General features: G+C 37.9%; 1 long non-coding RNA gene across 1 annotated transcript; it reads right to left on the bottom strand.

The window, feature by feature from the left end:
• Positions 1-6,834: 6,834 nt before the first annotated feature.
• On the bottom strand, positions 6,835-20,881 carry LOC124258505. Its single transcript, XR_006893605.1, has 4 exons — positions 20,678-20,881; positions 19,287-19,654; positions 7,256-7,263; positions 6,835-6,844 (listed from the first exon to the last, which is right to left on the bottom strand). It is a non-coding gene; the product is annotated as an uncharacterized LOC124258505 (long non-coding RNA).
• Between the last annotated feature and the right edge of the window lie 1,245 nt (positions 20,882-22,126).

Below are 22,126 nucleotides of genomic sequence, written 5' to 3' on the forward strand. Positions count from 1 at the left end.
CAATATTACAATATCCTGCCTTGATTGACCGTGGGGGATTCGGAGAGGAGAACGAAATAAGATAAGTGTTTGTTTGAATGATCTCATTGTTTTTCCGGGTGGTGAACCTTTTGACATATGTAACGTCTTGATCTTTCATTTCAGACACAATGTCTAGTTCTGTCATATCAGTCAAAAGGCGTTCCCTGTCTCTGACGATGCCTTTGCTAGTATTAAGGGTTCTGTGAGCAGTAACTGAAACAGGGATGCCCACAAATGAGTCAATGGACATGAGGTTTAAGACGATGTAGAGTGAATGTGAAAGTGCTCAAATATATTTATGATACAATCACATTATATGACACTCATCCACACACAAAACATTGCTTAGCTACATTTCAAGAACACCAAGAACTACTATAGTTAGATAGCCAGGGTTTTAACTCTTCCTAAAATTAATGTTGAGATAATACGTGACTCTGCAGTAGTCTCCTTGTTTCATGTTAAAATTTCATTCTTCTAACAGCAAAAACCAATATCTTGATTACTTATCACAGATTTCAATACAGTCAGTTCCATGATGAGAATTTCACCTTGACATGCAACTGTCAGACACGCTGTGGTGTGAGGTGATATGGAATAACCTGTCAACGAGCTGTCATGTCAACTTATCCATGTTATTATGGCATCTGTAATATCCATGTTTTAACATCTGTAGATGTATATTATCTGTAATAAAATCCTTAATCTCTTAGACAAAGCTGTTGTCGTGATTTAAGGCTTATGCATCCCTTGCACAAACACCTGGTGTTACTGCCGTATGTTCCACTCAAATGGGAAAACAGTGCACACTCCAACAGCAAAACCCAGTTTTAAGTAACACCCCTTTAAAATAGCCCCTTCACGACCAAGATCGATTTTTCATACCGACCAGGAAATTCAACTGAAACAAATCATCATTGACGAGTACCTGTGTATCCAAGTGCATATGCTTATACCGAACTGGCCTTTTCAGATGTCTAATAAATATAAGATACGGGACACAGCCGCATCACATGAACAGACAGACAGACACACAGACAGACATTTGCATAATGCAGCAACACTTGCATGGCATTACCATGAGCAAGACAAAAGGATGGACACACATGGACTACGTCAAAACAAACACACACACACACACGCAAGGCATAATTCGTTCAATTATATATATATATATAATGTGTGGGATGTTGAAAGCTCATCACACCAACCCTCAAGCATCCATGTCATAGTTAAAAGGCATATTCATCAGTTACATGCCTATCAACATAACCATACAACAAATGTGATAAAATCCAGAAATGACTCTTAAGTGTATTTGATATTTCTAATGTTCAGATCGGCTGAAAGCAAACACAAGGTCCACCACTTTTTGCATACAGGTCTGCAGTCTATAAGACAGTTGATAGCTGTATTGCATCCCCTAGAATCCAGTTTTGGTCGGTTTTGTGGAACGTATGTCTGACAGTTACCATCGAGTTACTCTTCATTGTAACTTCATTTTGGATCGCATAAACAGCAAAATAAACGACATGGCCTTCAGTGCCTCCAGGCATATATTGTTGCTATACCGTTACTTATTGTGTATCTTTAACAGCATATAAATGTGACACGTGGGTCGATATGGCAACGTCAAAAGACGCCTTCCTAATGGTCCGTCTACAAGTATTTTGAAGTATGTAGATCTTTTCTACGTAATCAACATGGAAACGGCATTATAATTAGCAACTGAAGCTATTACAAAGAAGCTTATCAATGAAAGGAGAGCAATTTCACTTTGATATTATATGGTAAAAATTTGATACATTATTCAACAATGGCAACGTTAATGCCTAAAGAAAACGATTATAGCTAGAAAATGCTGGGACTGCGTTAAACATCAAACAAACAAACTTGGGATCTGTAAAAGTTGTGTCTTCATCTGTAGTCATGTTTCTCATTATTGTATCATCAATCCATCAGTCATCATCTGACAGACCATACAATTAGATGTATAATTAACAAAATTCAAACGAAAGTAGCCTTTCATTTCAGATCAGCACAGAATTAAAATTTAACTGTCCTATCTTAAAGACCCTAAAAGTAAAGAATTATGTACCTCCGTCAACGAACGAGCTGATAACATAGCTCGTGCTTACATGTACCAGGAAATGGGCCATATTACACACTATTTTTCGGGGATTACCCAAGGCGACATTTAATAATATGGCGTTATTGTCATATATGTATGTGTGACAAACATGATTAATGATCGCATAGATATCACACCATCTATAGACACGTATAAAAGGGGACTCAACTCCGATGTCAAACATCTTCATCTGCCGGTCTTCATTGAACAGTCAAAGCCAAAGGTAAGGTAAAATACCGATTTCAGTTTATCAAAATGCGTTATTTTTCATCTATAGTGTAATTCATACAACTGCTACTTCTAATAGTAACAACAATATGAAAACAAATCTTCTGCATGAGGTAAAAACATAGTTTCATCTTTTTTCAAATACAATGTATATCTCATTGAGTGACGTGCGACTGAAGTGATTCAGATCTTAGACGTTTACTTCATTGTAATTTATTGAAGCTTATGGGTAAACAGATAAAACAAGAGGACGAAATAAGGCAACGAACCGATGAACATTTGTTTTGGCAAGTCTAATGCCGCAATTCTGCACATTGAATTCCGTCGCTTTAAATCACCATTGCCCACTCCGTTGTATTGTATATTTTACATTCAGACGTTAGTGTCTAACTGTAGACTTAATGAGTCAAAAACATTGCTAATATACCTTCTCATAACATTGTGTTTCGCGAGGACGGATTGGCTAGGTAACTGATATTAACAGAAATGTTTTCTGAATCTCAACAAACTCGTATTATCGTATGGTAATGTATGGTATCATTTCAATGTTTTGGTGTAAAACATAGTTAATGCAAATAATGAATGTTTAGTAAATGTAAATGATAACTGCATCACAAAAACATATATTGTAAAGCTGCATATTATTTCAACGGTTATTTTGACTGATGATATGTTGAACTGATTAATGGTTTTATTCTCATATTCTAGTCAAGGATTACAGCCATGCATCTGAAACACATCTTCATCCTCCTTGTCGTCACTGTTGCCGTCTCGAGCGCCTATAGATTCCAGAGTTACAGGAACAGATCCCCATACATTCGCTATGACTACGAGATTGAAATGCCTGACCTCCCAGAATACGATTTCCCTATGTACATGCTGGGTGGTGGTCGACGTGGTGGACGTGGAGGACGCTGGTCACAGAACATCTACAACCGACTCGCCACACTTGCAAGATTGGAAGATTACGACTTGATCTGAGGTAAGTTATTTTATGAAGTTTCCTCTTATGATAATTACCACGTGCGTGTCTACTACGTAACACTGATCACGAAGTAACCGGATAAAAACATATGAACTATTTTGTTCACATAGTTGTTCAAATATGGCAAAAATATCATCTCAGGCATGATGGATCGTGATGTAACTTCTTATGATACTTGCCCAGGTTGTAACGTTAATATTTGATACGATGTAAGTAACTTTGATGTATAACAAATGAAGCCTTATGTGCACCTTCACAGTTGTTAAACCAAATTTTGTTCCAATGTTATTTTCATGCACTTTTGTGAGCAGTGTGTTGAAGTCGATGTGTTTTTGTTTTTGAATAGTTTCAGATGGCATGGAACTCTGATATACAATGATTTATTGTCATTCTATGTTACATGATGCGCAAGTCATTGCGAGAACATTTTCAAGTTAGATATTTTCATTTGTCATCAACTACATGTATATGTTTTAACCTTTTGTCAGGACTGGCTTATTGAAGAGAGAGCTGGCGCGAATGAAGCATCTTGTTGTGAATAAATTATTTATTTATGTATTTATTTGAATGTAAAATAAAATGAATACTCACACGTATATGTAGATTGTTACCTGTGAACACATACTGTGACAAAAGAGCCAGCATCCGCTTGTACAGCAGCGAGTGAAACAAGCAAGGTTCAACCATCGAAATACCATTTGGAAGAAATAACATGTATGTGGGAAACCAAGTTCTATGGATAGTCAACTTCTTTATTGTAATAAGTGCGACGTATGTAACTGTAAGAGTTTACTTTCAGTCTCAGCCTAATACTAGGTTCATTCATGATGTTTCAAATAAATACTACGAAGGCTTGCTCGTTCATTTCAAGCTCCAAGATATGTATTGCAATGTATACAATGCAATGTATGTGGAAATGCGATATGTTATACAAGGTGTTCACGAATAGATGACCACTTAAAACACTCAGGTGACAACATGTACATGAGAAATACATAACTTATATGGGACCATACTGAATACATAACTAATATGATGCCATCAATAGCAACATAACTGTGTTGCTTTGTCAGTTGCACATATTTGTGGGACATTTCACGTGTTGAACTCAGTGTAAAGTAAAAATATCGAGTGTTTAATCTGCCGAGTTCACGGGTTTGACGATATTTTTCACCACAAATGTAATTTGAAGGTGAATCAACAAATATAAACAGTTTCAATATCACCGAAATGGCAACTGAGAGAAAGGTGCGAACGCTTGTTGTCAGACCGCATCTGCAGGTAGTCAGTAAACACAAACAACAAACGTTATTTGTACTACAAGCAAACGGCAGGATTTCGTGAAAAGAACAAAAACGCCGTGCCCACTAAACTGAGGTAAAGAAGTCTGTCACACTCAATAACCATTTACGAGAAGCGACATGTGTCAATCACACTTACATGTGATGACAGTGATGCCCTGGAGGACCCAGACTGAACTGAACTGAACTTTATTCACTCATGCTGCAAACTGCAGCATAAGAGGTACACAAACTATATTTACATTCATACAACGTACAACATAAAAGTAATGTACACCGACCAAGTTACACCGTGTGACTGTCAAAATATAACATAGTTCAGTTAATACCACGTATAGATAACGTACAACAAACACCTCGTGAAAAATAGATAAACAAGAAAATTCCATATACTTTTTACATTTTAAAACATTTTACAGACACAATTCGTTCCTTGTAATTTATAAGTATTCAAGCTTAAACGTTCAATGGCAGCTAAAATAAATTTGCAGCTTGGTAGATTTTAATACTTTAGGTCATCCTTAATCACAAATGCTTGACCAAAATTCTACTTGACAGGAAAATATTGTTATTCAAACTATAAAGAGCGACAGGCGAAATCAATCCCCGACCGAAAAACATCGCCAATGAGGTGTCATTTCACCCGAGGGTGTTGATAGGTAAGACTATAGAGCACTTGGCTTTTGTTGGATTTATGTTTTTCTTTATTATGGCAGGAGATCAAGCCTCAATTAATTAGTTCACGGCATCCAGATCGGAACAAATTCATTACCACAAGGAGGGCACTAGGTCTGGTTATAGCAAAGGGAAAACTACTTGGTGATGTGGATTTTAATGTGTTCAAAAAGCTATATGACAACCTTGTGCTATGTGATTACCCACTGCGCGTCCATATGGGGTTTAAAAGACTACTCATGTATAAGCGGAGTTCACAGCCGTGCCTGCAGATACGTCATCGGAGTCGGAAGATATATCCCTACAGATGCTGTAGTTGGTGACCTTGGATGGGTACCCGTCAGTATAGAACAGAAGGTTGCATCTGTTCGGCGTTGCAGAGGTGTGTGTTGATGAACAAATCGCGTTTAAACAGAAACATTTTCACGTGGGCAGACAAACGTTACTCACCAGCGTACAAGAACAGGAATTATAAAGTTCACAAGTTATTCAGAGAATGCAACTGTGAGTGTAACATTGACTATGTAATTCAAGATAATGTAAAAAAAATAAAAGACACTCTAATAGAAAATCACAAGGCAGCATGGAACCACAGAATAAGCGGTATCAGTGGAAAACTGAGAAAAATTTAAGACTTTTCAAAGGGAGTATTGTACTGAACAATCTGTAATCTCGATTATGCCTGGAAACTACAGAAGTGCTTTTGTAAAATTTAGATGTGTGGTAGCACCAGTCCGACTTGGAACTGGACGATATGAAAATCTCACAGTTGAAGGTAGACTGTGTCTTATGTGCCAATATAATTGTGTTGAAGACGAGACACATGTAAATAAATTCTTAAATGGGTTTCCATGCTTGTTAATCAAAATGAGCTCATTGTATTGTGTGGCCCAAACCTGTTTAGTAATCTTCAACCAACCACCCAGCTCACAAGAATGGACACACTTTAGACTTATTGATTACAAGGGCCAAAGAAATAAATGCTTATGATTTCATCTATGACCATTCTGTTCATTCCGACTATGTTGGTTTACTCTGCTCCACAAATCCCCAACGATCAACCATTCGAATCAAGTGCCGAAAATGGAAGGATATCGATATTGATTCCTTCACAGCCGATGTAAAGTCATCACTCGATTCAGTAACGTCAGACTCATTGCCGGATGCAGTTAACACCTACAACCAAGTTCTCACTGACATACTGGATAAGCATGCTCCACAAACAACAAGGACAGTAACATACGCAAACAAAGTGCCTGGTACAATGGCGGCATTAGATCAGCCAAGCAAAAGCGACGGAAACTGGAGAGGAAAATGAGGAAAACACAGCTGACTATTGATCGTCAGATACATGCTGAACAACGCAACAAAGTGAACAAACAAATTGAAGATGCAAAGAGCAATTACTTCACATCCAAATTGAATGAGGCAAAAATCAAAAAGAAGTTTTCCAGGTTGGAAACCAGTGTGTGCTCTTCAAGAACAAACAACGAGCACTTCCTTCTCATTCATCAACTGAGAAGCAAGCCTCTTCCTTCGTCAGTTTCTTCACGGACAAGATTCTCAGCATCAGAAACATCTTGAGTACATCTCGCGACCAATGTGCGCTAACCACCGAGAAAGATATCAGTATTTTAATTGCAAAAAGTCCAACTAAATCGTGTTCTCTCGATCCTTGTCCAATACGGCTTATTAAAAACAGCCCACAGGCCGTCATACCAACTATTACATCAATAGTGAACCAGTCACTAAGTCATCGCCAGGTACCATCGTCACTGAAGGAAGCACTAATAACACCTGTTTTAAAGAAGCCAACATTGGAACCAAATGTCTTTAAGAACTATCGTCCCGTTTCAAATCTGCCATTCATTTCCAAATTGATAGAGCGTGATGTAGCAAACCAACTGAAACAACACCACCTCCTGGACAACAATCTTGGTGATATCATGCAGTCAGCATACAAAACAGGTCACAGCACAGAAACAGCTTTGCTGCGTGTGCCGAATGAACTTCTGCATGCTGTTGATTCCAAGGGAGCGGCAATTCTTGTCCTCTTGGATCTATCAGCAGCATTTGACACAATAGACCATTCCACTCTCATGGAAACTCTACAGTTAAGTTTTGGGGTCCCTGGAGTTCAAATTGGAGACACGTTTGTTCAACCGGAAAGCCATGCTCGAAATCTAGGTGTCATCTTTGACTCAACATTAAGCATGGAAAATCATGTCAGTAACATCTGCAATTCTGCTTATTACCACCTAAGGAACATCAGACAGATTAGCAGGTACATGGACACACCATCAGTAAAATGCCTAACCCATGCATTTGTGACATCACGTCTAGACTACTGCAACAGTCTACTCTATGGAATACAGCAGAAGTACATGGACAAGTTACAGCGTGTTCAAAATACAGCTGCCAGACTCATAACACGCTCACATATGTATGTGCACATAACACCAGTCCTGAAGGACTTACACTGGCTCCCTGTAAAAGACAGAGTTGTATTCAAACTTCTTGTGTTTGTTTACGAGTCCATTAATGGGCTTGCTCCATTCTATCTCCAGGAACTAGTCAACCTTCACAAGCCTGGAAGGTCACTCAGATCAGCTAGTAGGCTTAGATGTTCCATCTGTCCGAACCACAACATACGGGGACAGAACATTTAGCAGAGCGGGTGCTGTACTTTGGAATGGATTACCTGAAAATGTCAGAAAATCGGAAAATATCAACAGGTTCCGATCTTGTCTCAAAACCATCCTCTTCAAACGAGCATTCGACTAAGCGCACATGAGCAGGACTCTGGATATGTAGCGCTATACAAGTGTCTAATTTGATTTGATTTGATCAACGACGGAAATGGTATGCTTCTTGTAACATATTATTTCTTAACCGCACTGCATTGGTTCTTTATCTGTTATAACATCTATGTACATGTATGTATGTGTATGTCTCCCTGTCAGTCCGTAGTGCATCTGGAGCAAGATACAACTGCAATCACAATCCATTCACGATAGTGTTTGTTCCTTGCATGAAAAGTAAGAAGTCTTTGAGTGAGTTAGTTTAGTTTCACGCCGCCTTTAGCAACATCACGCCATCTACACCAGATATGGACTTTCATATACATACAGGTATTTGTTTCAGTGTTTGCACATTTTAGTATGCATATATCAGGGAGAGAGAGAGAGGGGGAGAGAGAGAGAGAGAGAGAGAGAGAGAGAGAGAGAGAGAGAGAGAGAGAGAGAGAGAGAGAGAGAGAGAGAGAGCTGGTGAGAGGCCCGAGAGACGCATATATAGGGGAATTTATCAGCTCCTCACAACGAGTGACGTGTTTATGGGGCAGGTAATTGGCAGTTTCTCACAGCGAGAGCCACATATATCTCCGTCAACAGAAAGCACCTCTTATTCAGCGAGAGAAGCACATGTGTGTCGTACTTTTTAAAATCGCACTGTACCTATTATTTCAACCAATTTAATAGGGCTGAGCAAATATTAGCTTTTATTACGACAGATGCTACCTTTAGTGTCAATCAGAAGAAGTATTTAAAGTGTTTTGATAGCAATTGCTAATCATTATCATAGGCTTATACAGCGTTTGGCAAATGAACACATGTCGGCGAGAAAGGGGATTATGATGTTTTTACAGAGGTAAGTGTCTGGTACTCTTCATTAGGAATGGATAATAAAATACTTCTTATGCACATTGATTGAATTAGATGTAATGGTTTCGAGGTTACTGAAGATTATATTTTCTTCAACTTCCTAATAAATAGGAAACAATATACGAAATTTCAAGGACATACAAAGAAATTCAAACACAACAGTATATTCGGAATTTACTTTTTAGGTATTATTACGTTGTCATGTTTCATATAATGAAACATAATGTATAAACACAAATAATTATACCTCCAGCTCGAATAGATAGTCATGATTTAACTTACTAATTTAAAGCTTACTGAATTGTAGTTATTTTCCATACTCTAAAGTTGATAATGTTACCAGCGCCTTGAGCAAGCACTAGTTGCCTGGATATGTGCGCTATTGCAATATCGTATACCATAATACCTAATCGAATATAAAGTGATACGTCGCGCCTTTGCATCGACTATAATACATGTGTTATTACAACATGTGTTATTACAACAGTGAAATCTTTTACTACGTTTGTCATAAAACACAGTAAGTTGGTAATTCAAAAACTTCTTAGACATATACAGAAGTAATATCATAAGTTATTACATGTAAACCATACAAAGGTATTTCAAGTATTTTTGTTCAAGCTGTTAAAAGTTTCATGTTGATTTGAATTGTCAGTTTTCTGTGCAATTTACATGAGCATTGTGTAAAACATTTCTATTTGATATCTGTATCAATGAACTCTATTGATCCATCGTCAATAAAAGCTGGATAGGATATCAGTTACGGTATCGATACACATGCGTACAATCAATCATGTTACAGTAATGAGATAATTGAAGACCTCTTTCGACCTTGAAATAACAGCCTCCGGTAGAATGCATGTGTAGTTACGCCCTTGTTGAAAGGTGTGTCCCGTGACAAGTGTAAAATAAACAGATGCGATGTTATATGAATGGACAACCTGCTTTATGGAGTCACGCCCCTCTTTGTAATGTTTATGCATGCATGCACATCTGTAATCTTATGAACCTCGTTTACATTCAGTATAACTATAGGCACGCCCATCTTCATAAATGTTTGTGGGGATTAAACTGCAAGTTTCTTCATTATACTACTTTTTGAATTCCATAATACGTGTACTTTAATTTGGATATTCATTCATATCAAGGTGAAGATTATATTTACATGTACAGCAAACCATTATGTTTTATGTACTGGCTGTGTGCGTAAAATGTATATGAAAATACATACTATCTCTACTCAATGGTTGGATTTCAATCACTTTGCTTTACTTATCAAAAACACTAAAATGTGTTTTCGATCTCTGAGATCTATCTACTCCTATTTGTCTTATGTCTATATTTCAAAGATCGTTTGAGCCAATAATCAATTTCTATCCAGCTAGTTGAGTGACCAAACGTGGTCTTCAGAAATTTCGCCTACGCCCCATCACCTGTCCCTTCCTCTGTGACATGTATCTCATGATACGATTGGTCATAGACAACAAATGATAAGCCACTATATTGAGCGATTGACATACCGCATGTTCTATTGGGGAAATTTGATAACGCCCTAACACGTGACTCTTTGTTTTATGTCTATACAAGGAATCTGTATTATACATTTTTTATATGTAAGTTCGTATGATAACGTATGTTTTTGCATTAAATCTAGATGAAACAAAGTTATCAATGGGCTCCTTGTTAGTCACAGACTAGCGTAATAGTACTTTTCTTGAAATATTCAGTATACCGTAGAAATCTATCGGCAAAAGCGCTTATATCGTAGAAGATTATAAAGCATGTACGTAAATTACAGTATGTCATTGTCATAGATATTTTGTAAAATTAAACCTCACACAATGATATAAGAGAAAGAATTTGTTTATGTATGTTTCTTCTCTTACATACAAAGAATACATACATATGTTGATAAAACATAAACTGGCGCTTGACAGACCAAGGTACTATAAACGTATTGGTTTTCTTATTAATCTGGGTACTGTTCCCATTCAGTCAAAGGAATGTGAGTGTGGCACTGTGGCGCACGATATTTTAAAGCACGTTTTTATGTCTTGTAAGATTAATATTGCTGAAAGAAATGACTTATTTGAACAAATTTGTGACTTACTTGATGTCAATATCTTTGTAAAATTATGGACCTACGATGATGATGATGAATTCCTGAAATTTCTGCTTGGCGGAATACCGGAAGATGTATAGGACCAGCTAAACTATGATGTGTGGGGAAATGTTATAATATGTGTCTCAAATTCTGTATGTAAATGGAAAAATATTTATAACTGTTGTATTTCACCTTACCACCCTGTATAGATTATTTCATGAGCATTTCTGTTGTATCATGTGCCAGTAATATGACTGTATAACATACATATACATTTGTAATCTTCAAACTATGGAGGAAATAAAAATATCTATCTATCTATCTATCTATCATATGTTGATAAAACATAAATGTACAAGCCGCCAAAGGTCTACAAGAGATACTTGCAATAAAATTACATAAAACGTTGCCATACATGACATGTATTCACACCTGCTTTCTTTTAACATGTATCTTTACGACACAATTAAACAACCAGGGCGTGTTTGTACGACTAGACAGTTTCCTGTCATCCCCGAAACCTGCCAGGGAAATCAAGTGTGAATAGCACTAATCAGCTCGCAACAGCGAGCCGGGCAATCAGTGAGGGGTTCCAGGTGTTGGGTAGTGAAGCGTCTCTCGGGCTTAATGAGTTAATATACTTATTTGATTATTTACATGAAAAATGAAAAATAAAATTATTAATTTACATATATGAATTGTTTTGTGTGAAGACATAGTGTAACAAAACGAGCAAAATACATATGTGCGTCGGATGTATGACGTAAGGATGAGCACACAAAATAACATTTGGAGTTTTGATATTCTTAACAAAATGGTAATCATATTTAGCTATAGATTATCAATGATCTATCCATCAATGAAGATGCTCCAGCAAGGGACTCTCTGTCGGTTTCCCTGATGTCTGCCTGTCAGTTTCATTGAGTTCCTGCCATGTATTCAACGTCTTAATGTCAGCATGACATAATGCGGATCATGTCAGGGATTAGCTTAATTTTCTGAACACGATACATCCGTTCCTGCGAGCTATTATTAGAGAGCCTCTAATCTGTTAAAACGGATTTCTAATGTCATACTGATTACTTAAAGTACAGATTGTGATTCAACTTCCATTCATATAACTTTCATCACTATGTTGTCTTATAAGCCCAATGGAATCTTTCTGTGTTTAGTAAATAAAACACGATGGTATTTGGATCATGTTACTTGCAAAGCAGGTTCTCGTAGAGTCTTCAAGAGTCTGCTGTCTAGATGTTAGCGCAATGTATAGATTTGAAGCCAGAATGTTCAGTGTGACATCCCTTACGTGGTTATCTATCATACAAAAGCAAACCAGCAAACCTTAATATATACCATGTAAATAAGAGATATATCTTCATACTAGGTAATTAAATTATCGTAACGGTAATCTCCGACATATGTCCCGTCTCAGTCCACTCTGAAGTCACCCTGAAAAATACACATGAACTGTCAGTTGCAGACTCTGATCATGACACCAACACCCTTACATAACTTCTAAACGTTTCAGGTGTACAGCTTTGCATCTCATCTTAAGGTGTAATGATGGAACAATGTTCACAGACAGAGTTTCAGACCTGTATCACTACGAGTGACACGAGAACATTCTCAAACCCGGGTCTTCACAAGGCAACTCTTTTGCCAAAATGTTACCCTACTGTTGACTAAACGAGAACATAAGATTCAATTCGATAGCTAAAGATTCACAGTACGCACGAACTCAAACCATCACAATACATTTATACAGCCATATGCCACTTCTGAATTGCGATCATGTACACTACTAATTCATGATGACAAATTTAGTCATTAACATAACCACTTCAAAAGGAAGCGCAGTGGTTGAATTATGAGGATGTGAATCCAAAGCGATTATTCAGCGGTCTCCACTTTATACCTACTTCCAATCTTGCAAGTCTGGCGAGTCTGTTGTAGATGTTCTGTGACCGGCGTCCTCCACGTCCTCCACGTCGACCACCACGTCCTAACATGTACATAGGGTATTCAAACTCGGGGAAGTCAATCTCGTAGCCATCACCATAGCGACTGTATGGAGATCTGCTCATGCAACCGGCCCATCTGTATGCTCTAGCCGCAGCGACAGCGACGACAAGGAGGAGGAAGACGTGTTTCAGTTGCATTGTCACAATCTTGAGACAGGAGAGAGATAAAACGATATCAGATTCCAGAGATCTGGCACATAATATATATACCATGGGAACGGATTTAGGTTCAAATGTATGTACAAAGACCCAAAGCAGAATTGCACTTACCTGGAGCTTAAGTTTGCAAAAGACGATATCTGTATAGGGGATCAATCCTTTACATACATGTCTGTAGATGTGTGATATATATGAGATAATCAATCAAATCTGTCACACATGGACACTGCAAGTGCTGATAACAATAAATATAAGCGGTAGTGACGAGATCATTTATCAAAGCGTGTAACGGACACGCTCCTTTCATTGACTTTTTTTTGGGATAATGTTGCAGAATATGACGTAACCTTGGTGCTCGGAAACATTATTACATATGTTACGATTGATATCACATGGTAGAATGTAACCTTAATGCCGGCCACATTATTACACATGTTTAGATTGATATTACATGGTAGAATTATTACTTTTAGATGCACAATTTTATAATTTTATAATTGAACACATATAATTGTACACTTGGGGGAGTTTATTGGATCGGCGAAATGTTGGACACAGGGCTATGGCGTTGGTGTGAAATTGCGTACTGACGTCGTAGATCGTTGTTACTGATGTCACTATCAATGTCTGTTCTACAGGCGATTATTTACAATCCATCATCATAAAATTGGATTGCAGCGTTAAACAAGAAACAACGGTACAAGGATGTAGAATATAATACCTGCGTTGGACCAAGAGTATAAAAAAACTGCAATTATATATGCATGATTTCCATCCAGATCTTCTCACTTGAACGAAACGTAAGTGTATCGGCATTATCTTATTGCAATTCTGTTAGAATGGCTGTCAGATTCTTCCTGTGTTTCCCATCTCCCGCTCGCCCTGAATTTTAATTCCGTCGTTAAATAACAGAAAGGTTTTCTGATCTCAGTTTGCACCGCCGTTGTGGAAGTGCATGCCCTGTTGTGAGACAAACATACTCTTACATGTGCATCCTTTACCATTTACAAAACACAATCGCCCTACTGCTCACAAGCTGTACATTGTACATTTGGAATAAAGAGTAGTGCAGCATATAACAAGCTTTCATTTTTTTACACTGAAATAATGCGAGTGATGTATTGTAAATAATGTATCTGGAGGAAATAAACACATTCATTCATTCATTCATTCCCTTTGAATAGCAATATTATGATCTAATGGGAAGGATGCAGTTTGTGAGAAAGCTACAATGGAATCTACAACATACATCATGTCGGTGCAAGTGTGTCCATTAGCCAATATTAAGACCTAGTTTCTGCCCTTGCCGTTTTACGTCCACAATCTTACATCCAGTGCCGCCCGTGTACAGCTGCGTCTCTTGTGATGAAAACGTCATATCTGATATTCTTATTTGGAAATGCTTGTCAAAGCTAAACCTTTCACTGCCATTGCAGAAACGTATTGGGATTGTATCCTGACAAGCAAACAAACAAACTACAACAAGGAACCTCATGACTTGATCACTGAAAATGAATGCTAACACTATGTGTTGGCGAAAGATGGATGCATGTCCTAAACAGTATCTGTACATGTTACTTCGCCCACCTGTTGTGTTATGTAATTTAGCTCAAAGTATCGGGGGACAGATCGCAAACATTGTTCGAAATACACTCAGTACATGCACCAGATTGCTGTCGAGTCTGTGGGTATCTTCTGGTAGCAAGGGCTAATCATACGATGTTCACTAAGGTTTACTACTGCCTATGTGTAAGGAGGCGTGAACACCTCTCAAGGGGCAGCAACACAAATACACACAAGTGTGTGTATGTATTTGTTTTGTTGCCTATGAGGTATGTGTGTTTGGGTATGTGTGTTTGTGTTTGTGTGTTAGTGTTTGTTTGTACCTGGTTTATCGTGCTTCTTCGTGTTTTGGGATTGTATATATAATGTATCAAGAAGAACAGTACGTATTTGGCTCATCACGGTTAGCATCAGTTAATGTTAATAACCCGTGTTTTATATACGTACTAGTATATAATACAACGAGGTTTTTTAAAATGTAGTCCTTTTGCACCTGAAGAGTTTGCTTGTGTACCATTTTCTTGCTCTTATAACGACCAAGCCGGAACTGGTTGAAACTCTTGTTGATGTATGCACAATCATGAGCATTTGTTCCTGTGTTCGTATTTTCTAAAAACGAGTGCTATCATTGTATGTGCAAACATGACATCAGCATCAAAAATTAAAACTGTCGAGCTCTATGAATCTGGGACTAACAGTAGGTCACTTACATTGCCGTAGCACCGCTGAGAAGTCAATATCGTTTTCTTGATCGTTCAGTTTTAAATGCAGCTGTCCGTACCACTTTAGAAAAGGGGAAATTGCAGTAATTAAACACTTGGTATAAGAAAATACAATGTGGAAAGTGTGTATATATGTTTTAATATGTGACAGGCACTTGTTAGATGCGGGTATACTGGACACAATGAAACAGACAGTTGATGACAAATCAATCGGTGATTTAATATGCCCCGCAACGAGTCTTGTTTATTTCCTGCAGTTATGTTGTATATCATGTTGTATCTAAAGGTTCATGTGACATGTATGGCGGTTGAAGGTTACATTAAAGACGTCACAAGGCATGTAATTGACAACAGACAGTGAGTTCGTCATCCGTATGTATTGGCTTGAAGCTCCATCCAGCCTTTCCCCACTGTCGATGAGTGTGATCGAATGGTATCATTCCCATTGGTCACACGTCAGTTGTCAAACACCTCACAACACAGGCGAGGGTTGAGTACATGATTAATACCCTTCTTTTTACCTTCCCGTGAGAACGAACAGAGTGAGTGAGTGAGTTTAGTTTTACACCGCACTCAACAATATCCCAGCTATATGGCGGCGGGAGAACGAACAGAATTGCAAGAGCAACACAAATATCTTCATGTAGTAATCTGTAACAATTCAGGTGATCGTTGTGTACATGACCAATGCCGTTTCTATTACCTCCTCGTGATAACAGAATTGTAAGTGTCTGAAGCGATTTTTCAGTTTTCTGGAGGCCATGTGCTACTGCACCGAGGTCGACTTTGCCATTTTTGCCATGTTTGCAACCTCAATTGTTTGTACGACTCCAATGAACTTGTAGATGTTGGGATGTTGATGAGTTAGGGGTCGGTTCTGGCGTTGAAGAATCCTTCAAGGTTATTGTTTTTGTGTGGCGCCATTTGTCTGGTGATGGTTCCATACTTTCATTGGAGGTGCTTCCTTCGGTGACTGTCCAGTAAACTAATCATAGAGCGATGGTATAACCGTTGTTGTTGTTGCAGGGCAACGTCACATCCGCAAATTAGCCAACTGTTTCGGAAACATTCTCGCATTGAAATCAACTTACGAAGACGGTTTGAATTTATTTTAGAATTATGGCTTCGACTCTGGCTTATCTGCATCCGTTGAGGGTAAAACTACGACCGGATAACTATAATTCAAAATTACTTGAATCTTTTTACAAAAAGGGGGAAGAAACATGTAGGATAGCTTCTGGAGGTGACGTAATGCTGAGTCAGCAACATCCTTGCTTAGGTAATTTTGAATGTCGTCAGAACCTATTGTTGACACTGCTGTCTCCAGCGTAATACAAAAAGTTTCTTAACAACAGCTACGTCACAAATGTATGAACAACAACAACAACGAGGTTATTACATGTATGTTTGTTTATACAGGGTGTCTGATACAAATATGTGATAAACGAAAACTATTCAAATTGTTCCTATTATTACTTATTAACATTGCAATAATGATTTTCATGTACAGCGACTCTCGACGCCCGTTGGTCGAACTGGGTCCGCTCTGACACCAGGAATGCATACTGGGTAAGTATGTTCTATTTATTATCGGGCATCTGTAGTGTTCGCACTAAGATATTACGGAGGGAGAGGGGCCGGGAGGGATGCACATCACTGAAATAATCACAGCTTCAAAATGAGTCCATTTACTTATGTGTTTCGTTCTTTTCGCATTTAGATTTGCAATTGAAGTTAAGTAAATGTGTTGAATAATTTTACAGTTCATCGTTTTCAGTGCGTGAGTGAGTTGAGTTTTACGCCCACTCAGCAGCATTCCAGCTATATGGCGGCGGTGTGTAAATAATCGAACCTGGATCAGACAATCCAGTGATCAACAGCATGAGCATCAGCTAGCCTGACCACCCGATCCCGTTAGTCGCCTCTTACGGCATAGTTACAGAGACAATGTTACATTTCTGAAATGACTGAATGGAGCTTGAGCGGAGATGTTGCTTACCTGTAGCTGAGACTGGGTGTAGAATGGACAAAGGATGATACCTATTATGAAGATATATCTCTTATTTACATGGTATATATTAAGGTCTCTTTTGCATTTTAAAATTGAAATAAAATTACCCTCTCAAGTGGAGCACAGGTGGACTGGTTTGCTTTTGAATGATAGATAACCACGTAAGGGATGACACACTGAACATTCTGGCTTCAAATCCATACATTGCGAGAACCTGCTTTGCAAGTAACATGATCCAAATAACATCGTGTTTTATTTACTAAACACGGAAAGATTCCATTGGGCTTATAAGACAACTTAGTGATGAAAGTTATATGAATGGAAGTTGAATGACAATTCTGTACTTTAAGTAATCAGTATGACATTAGAAATCCGTTTTAACAGATTAGAGGCTCTCTAATAATAGCTCGCAGGAACGGATGTATCGTGTTCAGAAAATTAAGCTAATCCCTGACATGATCCGCATTATGTCATGCTGACATTAAGACGTTGAATACATGTCAGGAACTCAATGAAACTGACAGGCAGACATCAGGGAAACCGACAGAGAGTCCCTTGCTGGAGCATCTTCATTGATGGATAGATCATTGATAATCTATAGCTAAATATGATTACCATTTTGTTAAGAATATCAAAACTCCAAATGTTATTTTGTGTGCTCATCCTTACGTCATACATCAGACGCACATATGTATTTTGCTCGTTTTGTTACACTATGTCTTCACACAAAACAATTCATATATGCAAACTAATAATTTTATTTTTCATTTTTCATGGAAATAATCAAAAAAGTATATTAATAACTTAATTCACTACAGAGCTTTTCCTGTCACCAGCTCTATATCTCTCTCTCTCTGATATATACATACTAAAATGTGCAAAAAGAAAGAAAGAACACGATTTAGTTGGACTTTTTGCAATTAAAATGCTGATATCTTTCTCAGTGGTTGGTGCAAGCATGTCAAGTGCTCCTCACGAGCTGCATTACACGCACATTGGTCGCAAGATGTACTCAAGATGTTTCTGATGTTGAGAATCTTGTCCGTGAAGAAACTGATGAAGGAAGAGGCTTACTTCTCAGTTGATGAATGAGAAGGAAGTGCTCGTTGTTTGTTCTTGAAGAGCACACACTGGTTTCCAACCTGGAAAACTTCTTTTTGATTTTTTGCCTCATTCAATTTGGATGTGAAGTAATTTCTCTTTGCATCTTCAATTAGTTTGTTCACTTTGTTGCGTTGTTCATGTATCTGACGGTCAATAGTCAGCTGTGTTTTCCTCGTTTCCTCTCCAGTTTCCGTCGCTTTTGCTTGGCTGATCTAATGCCGCCATTGTACCAGACACTTTGTTTGCGTATGTACTGTCCTTGTTGTTTGTGGAGCATGCTTATCCAGTATGTCAGTGAGAGCTTGGTTGTAGGTGTTAACTGCATCCGGCAATGAGTCTGACGTTACTGAATCGAGTGATGACTTTACATCGGCTGTGAAGGAATCAATATCGATATCCTTCCATTTTCGGCACTTGATTCGAATGGTTGATCGTTGGGGATTGTGAAGATTTGTGGAGCAGAGTAAACCAACATGGTCGAAATGAACAGAATGGTCATAGATGAAATCATAAACATTTATTTCATTGGCCCTTGTAATCAATAAGTCTAAAGTGTGTCCATTCTTGTGAGCTGGGTGGTTGGTTGAAGATTACTAAACTAGTGTTTCCCCCAGGATTATGAAAGGGCAGGGTAGACTCAGAGAAAAAAGGGCACTTTAAAATTCAAAAGTGCATTCAGCAAACAAAAAAGCACAACAATTAAGGTTCAGTAATTTACTGTGGCTGACATCATTTGGGTCTGTTTGGCATGCTTTGATGTAAGTTCATAAAATTATTCGTTCATATTCTCCTCTTCTTTCGTGCCAAGAACTTGGCCACACGGGGGCGACCTTGTTTCCACTTGGTATCGAAGACAAGCTTGTGACCTGCATCTTTCTTCTTCTGAGTTGTTTGAGGAGCTGGGCCACTGGATGACAACCACTTGTCAATGTCATAGCAAACAAGTTCTGAATCTTCTACATCGGGTCTGAAATATACATACAAGTCAGTTTTATTTCCAGACAAAATTTATTGTATTTTGTAAATTGGTAATAAGAAAACATCCTTTGAATATTAAGAAAATATGAATAGTAAAATACCTTGTACTAATGAAAGTACTTTTTCACACACAGAAAAAAACATTTCAGTTGAGGGTAATTTAGGGTAAAATATCAGATAAATATAAACAAAAGTTTGGAACAATTATTTATAATTTTGAAAAACTTTAAGACTAGATATGGAGACAGGTAAAAATTGTCTTTGTTCATTGCAGACACCTTATCCACCCCTAATCTACTAACTTCAAATTAAGTATATATAGAAAAATTAATTTAGTATTTCTACCGATATTTTAGAATATGAAAAACTACATGTATGCAGTGCAAAAAATAACTTAGATACGTTCAGAAATAGACATGTTTGATGGGGCTTCGATTCCTGTATCTATTTCGTGTGGAATTATTACTCCGGTAATTCGTACATTTGCAAAGAGTAAATAAAATTTCAACAGATATACCCAGTGCAAATATTAACTATAGCAAACGAGAGGGTTTTGTGTATATCTAGAAAATCGAAATGAAAAATACGTGCTTCCGAAAGATTTCTTTCAGAGCGACGTCGACTGAACAGGGAGAAATTAAAAGTAAAAAAACATATTAGAATCTATTCACAATCGTAATATTAGAGAGGATAACAATCACCGGGGTGTTTTAAATACTCGAGACAAGCATTGAAAAGGAAAAGGAAAAGAAAAACTTCGGAATAATCTGAAGTGATCATGTCCGATATGGCTTCCCTTTGTTTCATTCGTTTTTAATTTCTCCTCACAAAAAGACTAAAATAAGATATGGACGTAAAGTATTTAAAGCAAAGATTCTTAAACATAACAGAAACAGAATGGGCATGTTTAATTAGCTATAAAGAGATCACATGAACCTAGGTTATTGCTGGAAATGTCTTCTAATTTTGCCGCTATCCATTCAAAATGGCGGAAGTCATTGTCAAGTCGTACCTGTTTGGCGCGAAGAAATCCAGGAGTCGACGACACTTCCTTGCTTCAGCCTTCACAGCTTCTTCTCTTTCCCTCTGTGTTCTTTCTTTGGTTGGCATTGTGAATCAGAATGAAAATGAACAAAGCCGAAATCGCCATGACTTATATAGTTAGTTTTATTGCACAACAAAAACATCCGGGAAGGGAGCTAACTCCTGCCTTTATCAAAATCCGGAAAATATTGGATTTTTCAAAGGGCAGATAATACGGTGATTCAAAAGGGCAAAGCGCTAAATGAAAAGGGCAGGGCGCTAAATAAAAAGGGCAGGGCGCTGAATAAAAATGGGCAGGGCGCTGCGCCCTGCCAAATATGCCTGGGGGAAACACTATAAACAGGTTTGGGCCACACAATACAATCAGCTCATTTTGATTAAAAAGCATGGAAAGCCTCCCTGTGATTTACAACATATCAAACGAATTGCATACGATGGCAGCCTCAATTAAAAGAGCCCTTCTCATATCATCATGTATAAGACATTTAAGAATTTATTTACATGTGTCTCGTCTTCAACACAATTATATTGGCACATAAGACACAGTCTACCTTCAACTGCGAGATTTTCATATCGTCCAGTTCCAAGTCGGACTGCTGCTACCACACATCTAAATTTTACAAAAGCACTTCTGTAGTTTCCAGGCATAATCGAGATTACAGATTGTTCGGTACAATACTCCCTTTGAAAAGTCTTAAATTTTTCTCAGTTTTCCGATACCGCTTATTCTGTGGTTCCACGCTGCCTTGTGATTTTCTATTAGAGTGTCTTTAATTTTGTTTACATTATCTTGAATTACATAGTCAATGTTACACTCACAGTTGCATTCTCTGAATAACTTGTGAACTTTATAATTCCTGTTCTTGTACGCTGGTGAGGAACGTTTGTCTGCCCACGTGAAAATGTTTCTGTTTAAACGCGATTTGTTCATCAACACACAGCTCTGCAACGCCGAACAGATGCAACCTTCTGTTCTATACTGACGGGTACCCATCCAAGGTCACCAACTACAGCATCTGTAGGGATATATCTTCCGACTCCGATGACGTATCTGCAGACACGGCTCTGAATGAATTTGTCCCGATCTGGATGCCGTGATCCAATTAATTGAGGTTTGATCTCCTGTCAAAAGCCAAGTGCTCTATAGTCTTACCTATCAACACGCTCGGGTGAAATGACACCTCATTGGCGATGTTTTTCGGTCGGGGATTGATTTCGCCTGTCGCTCTTTATAGTTTGAATAACAATACTTTCCTGTCAAGTAGAATTTTGGTCACGCATTTGTGATAAAGGATGACCTAAAGTATTAAAATCTACCAAGCTGCAAATTTATTTTAGATGCCATTGAACACATACATATATGACAATAACGCCATATTATAAAATGTCGCCTTGGGTAATCCCCGATAAATAGTGT

This window comes from Haliotis rubra, unplaced genomic scaffold (assembly GCF_003918875.1).
Source record: "Haliotis rubra isolate DU_JTF1 unplaced genomic scaffold, ASM391887v1 Scf695, whole genome shotgun sequence".
Taxonomy (NCBI): domain Eukaryota; kingdom Metazoa; phylum Mollusca; class Gastropoda; order Lepetellida; family Haliotidae; genus Haliotis; species Haliotis rubra.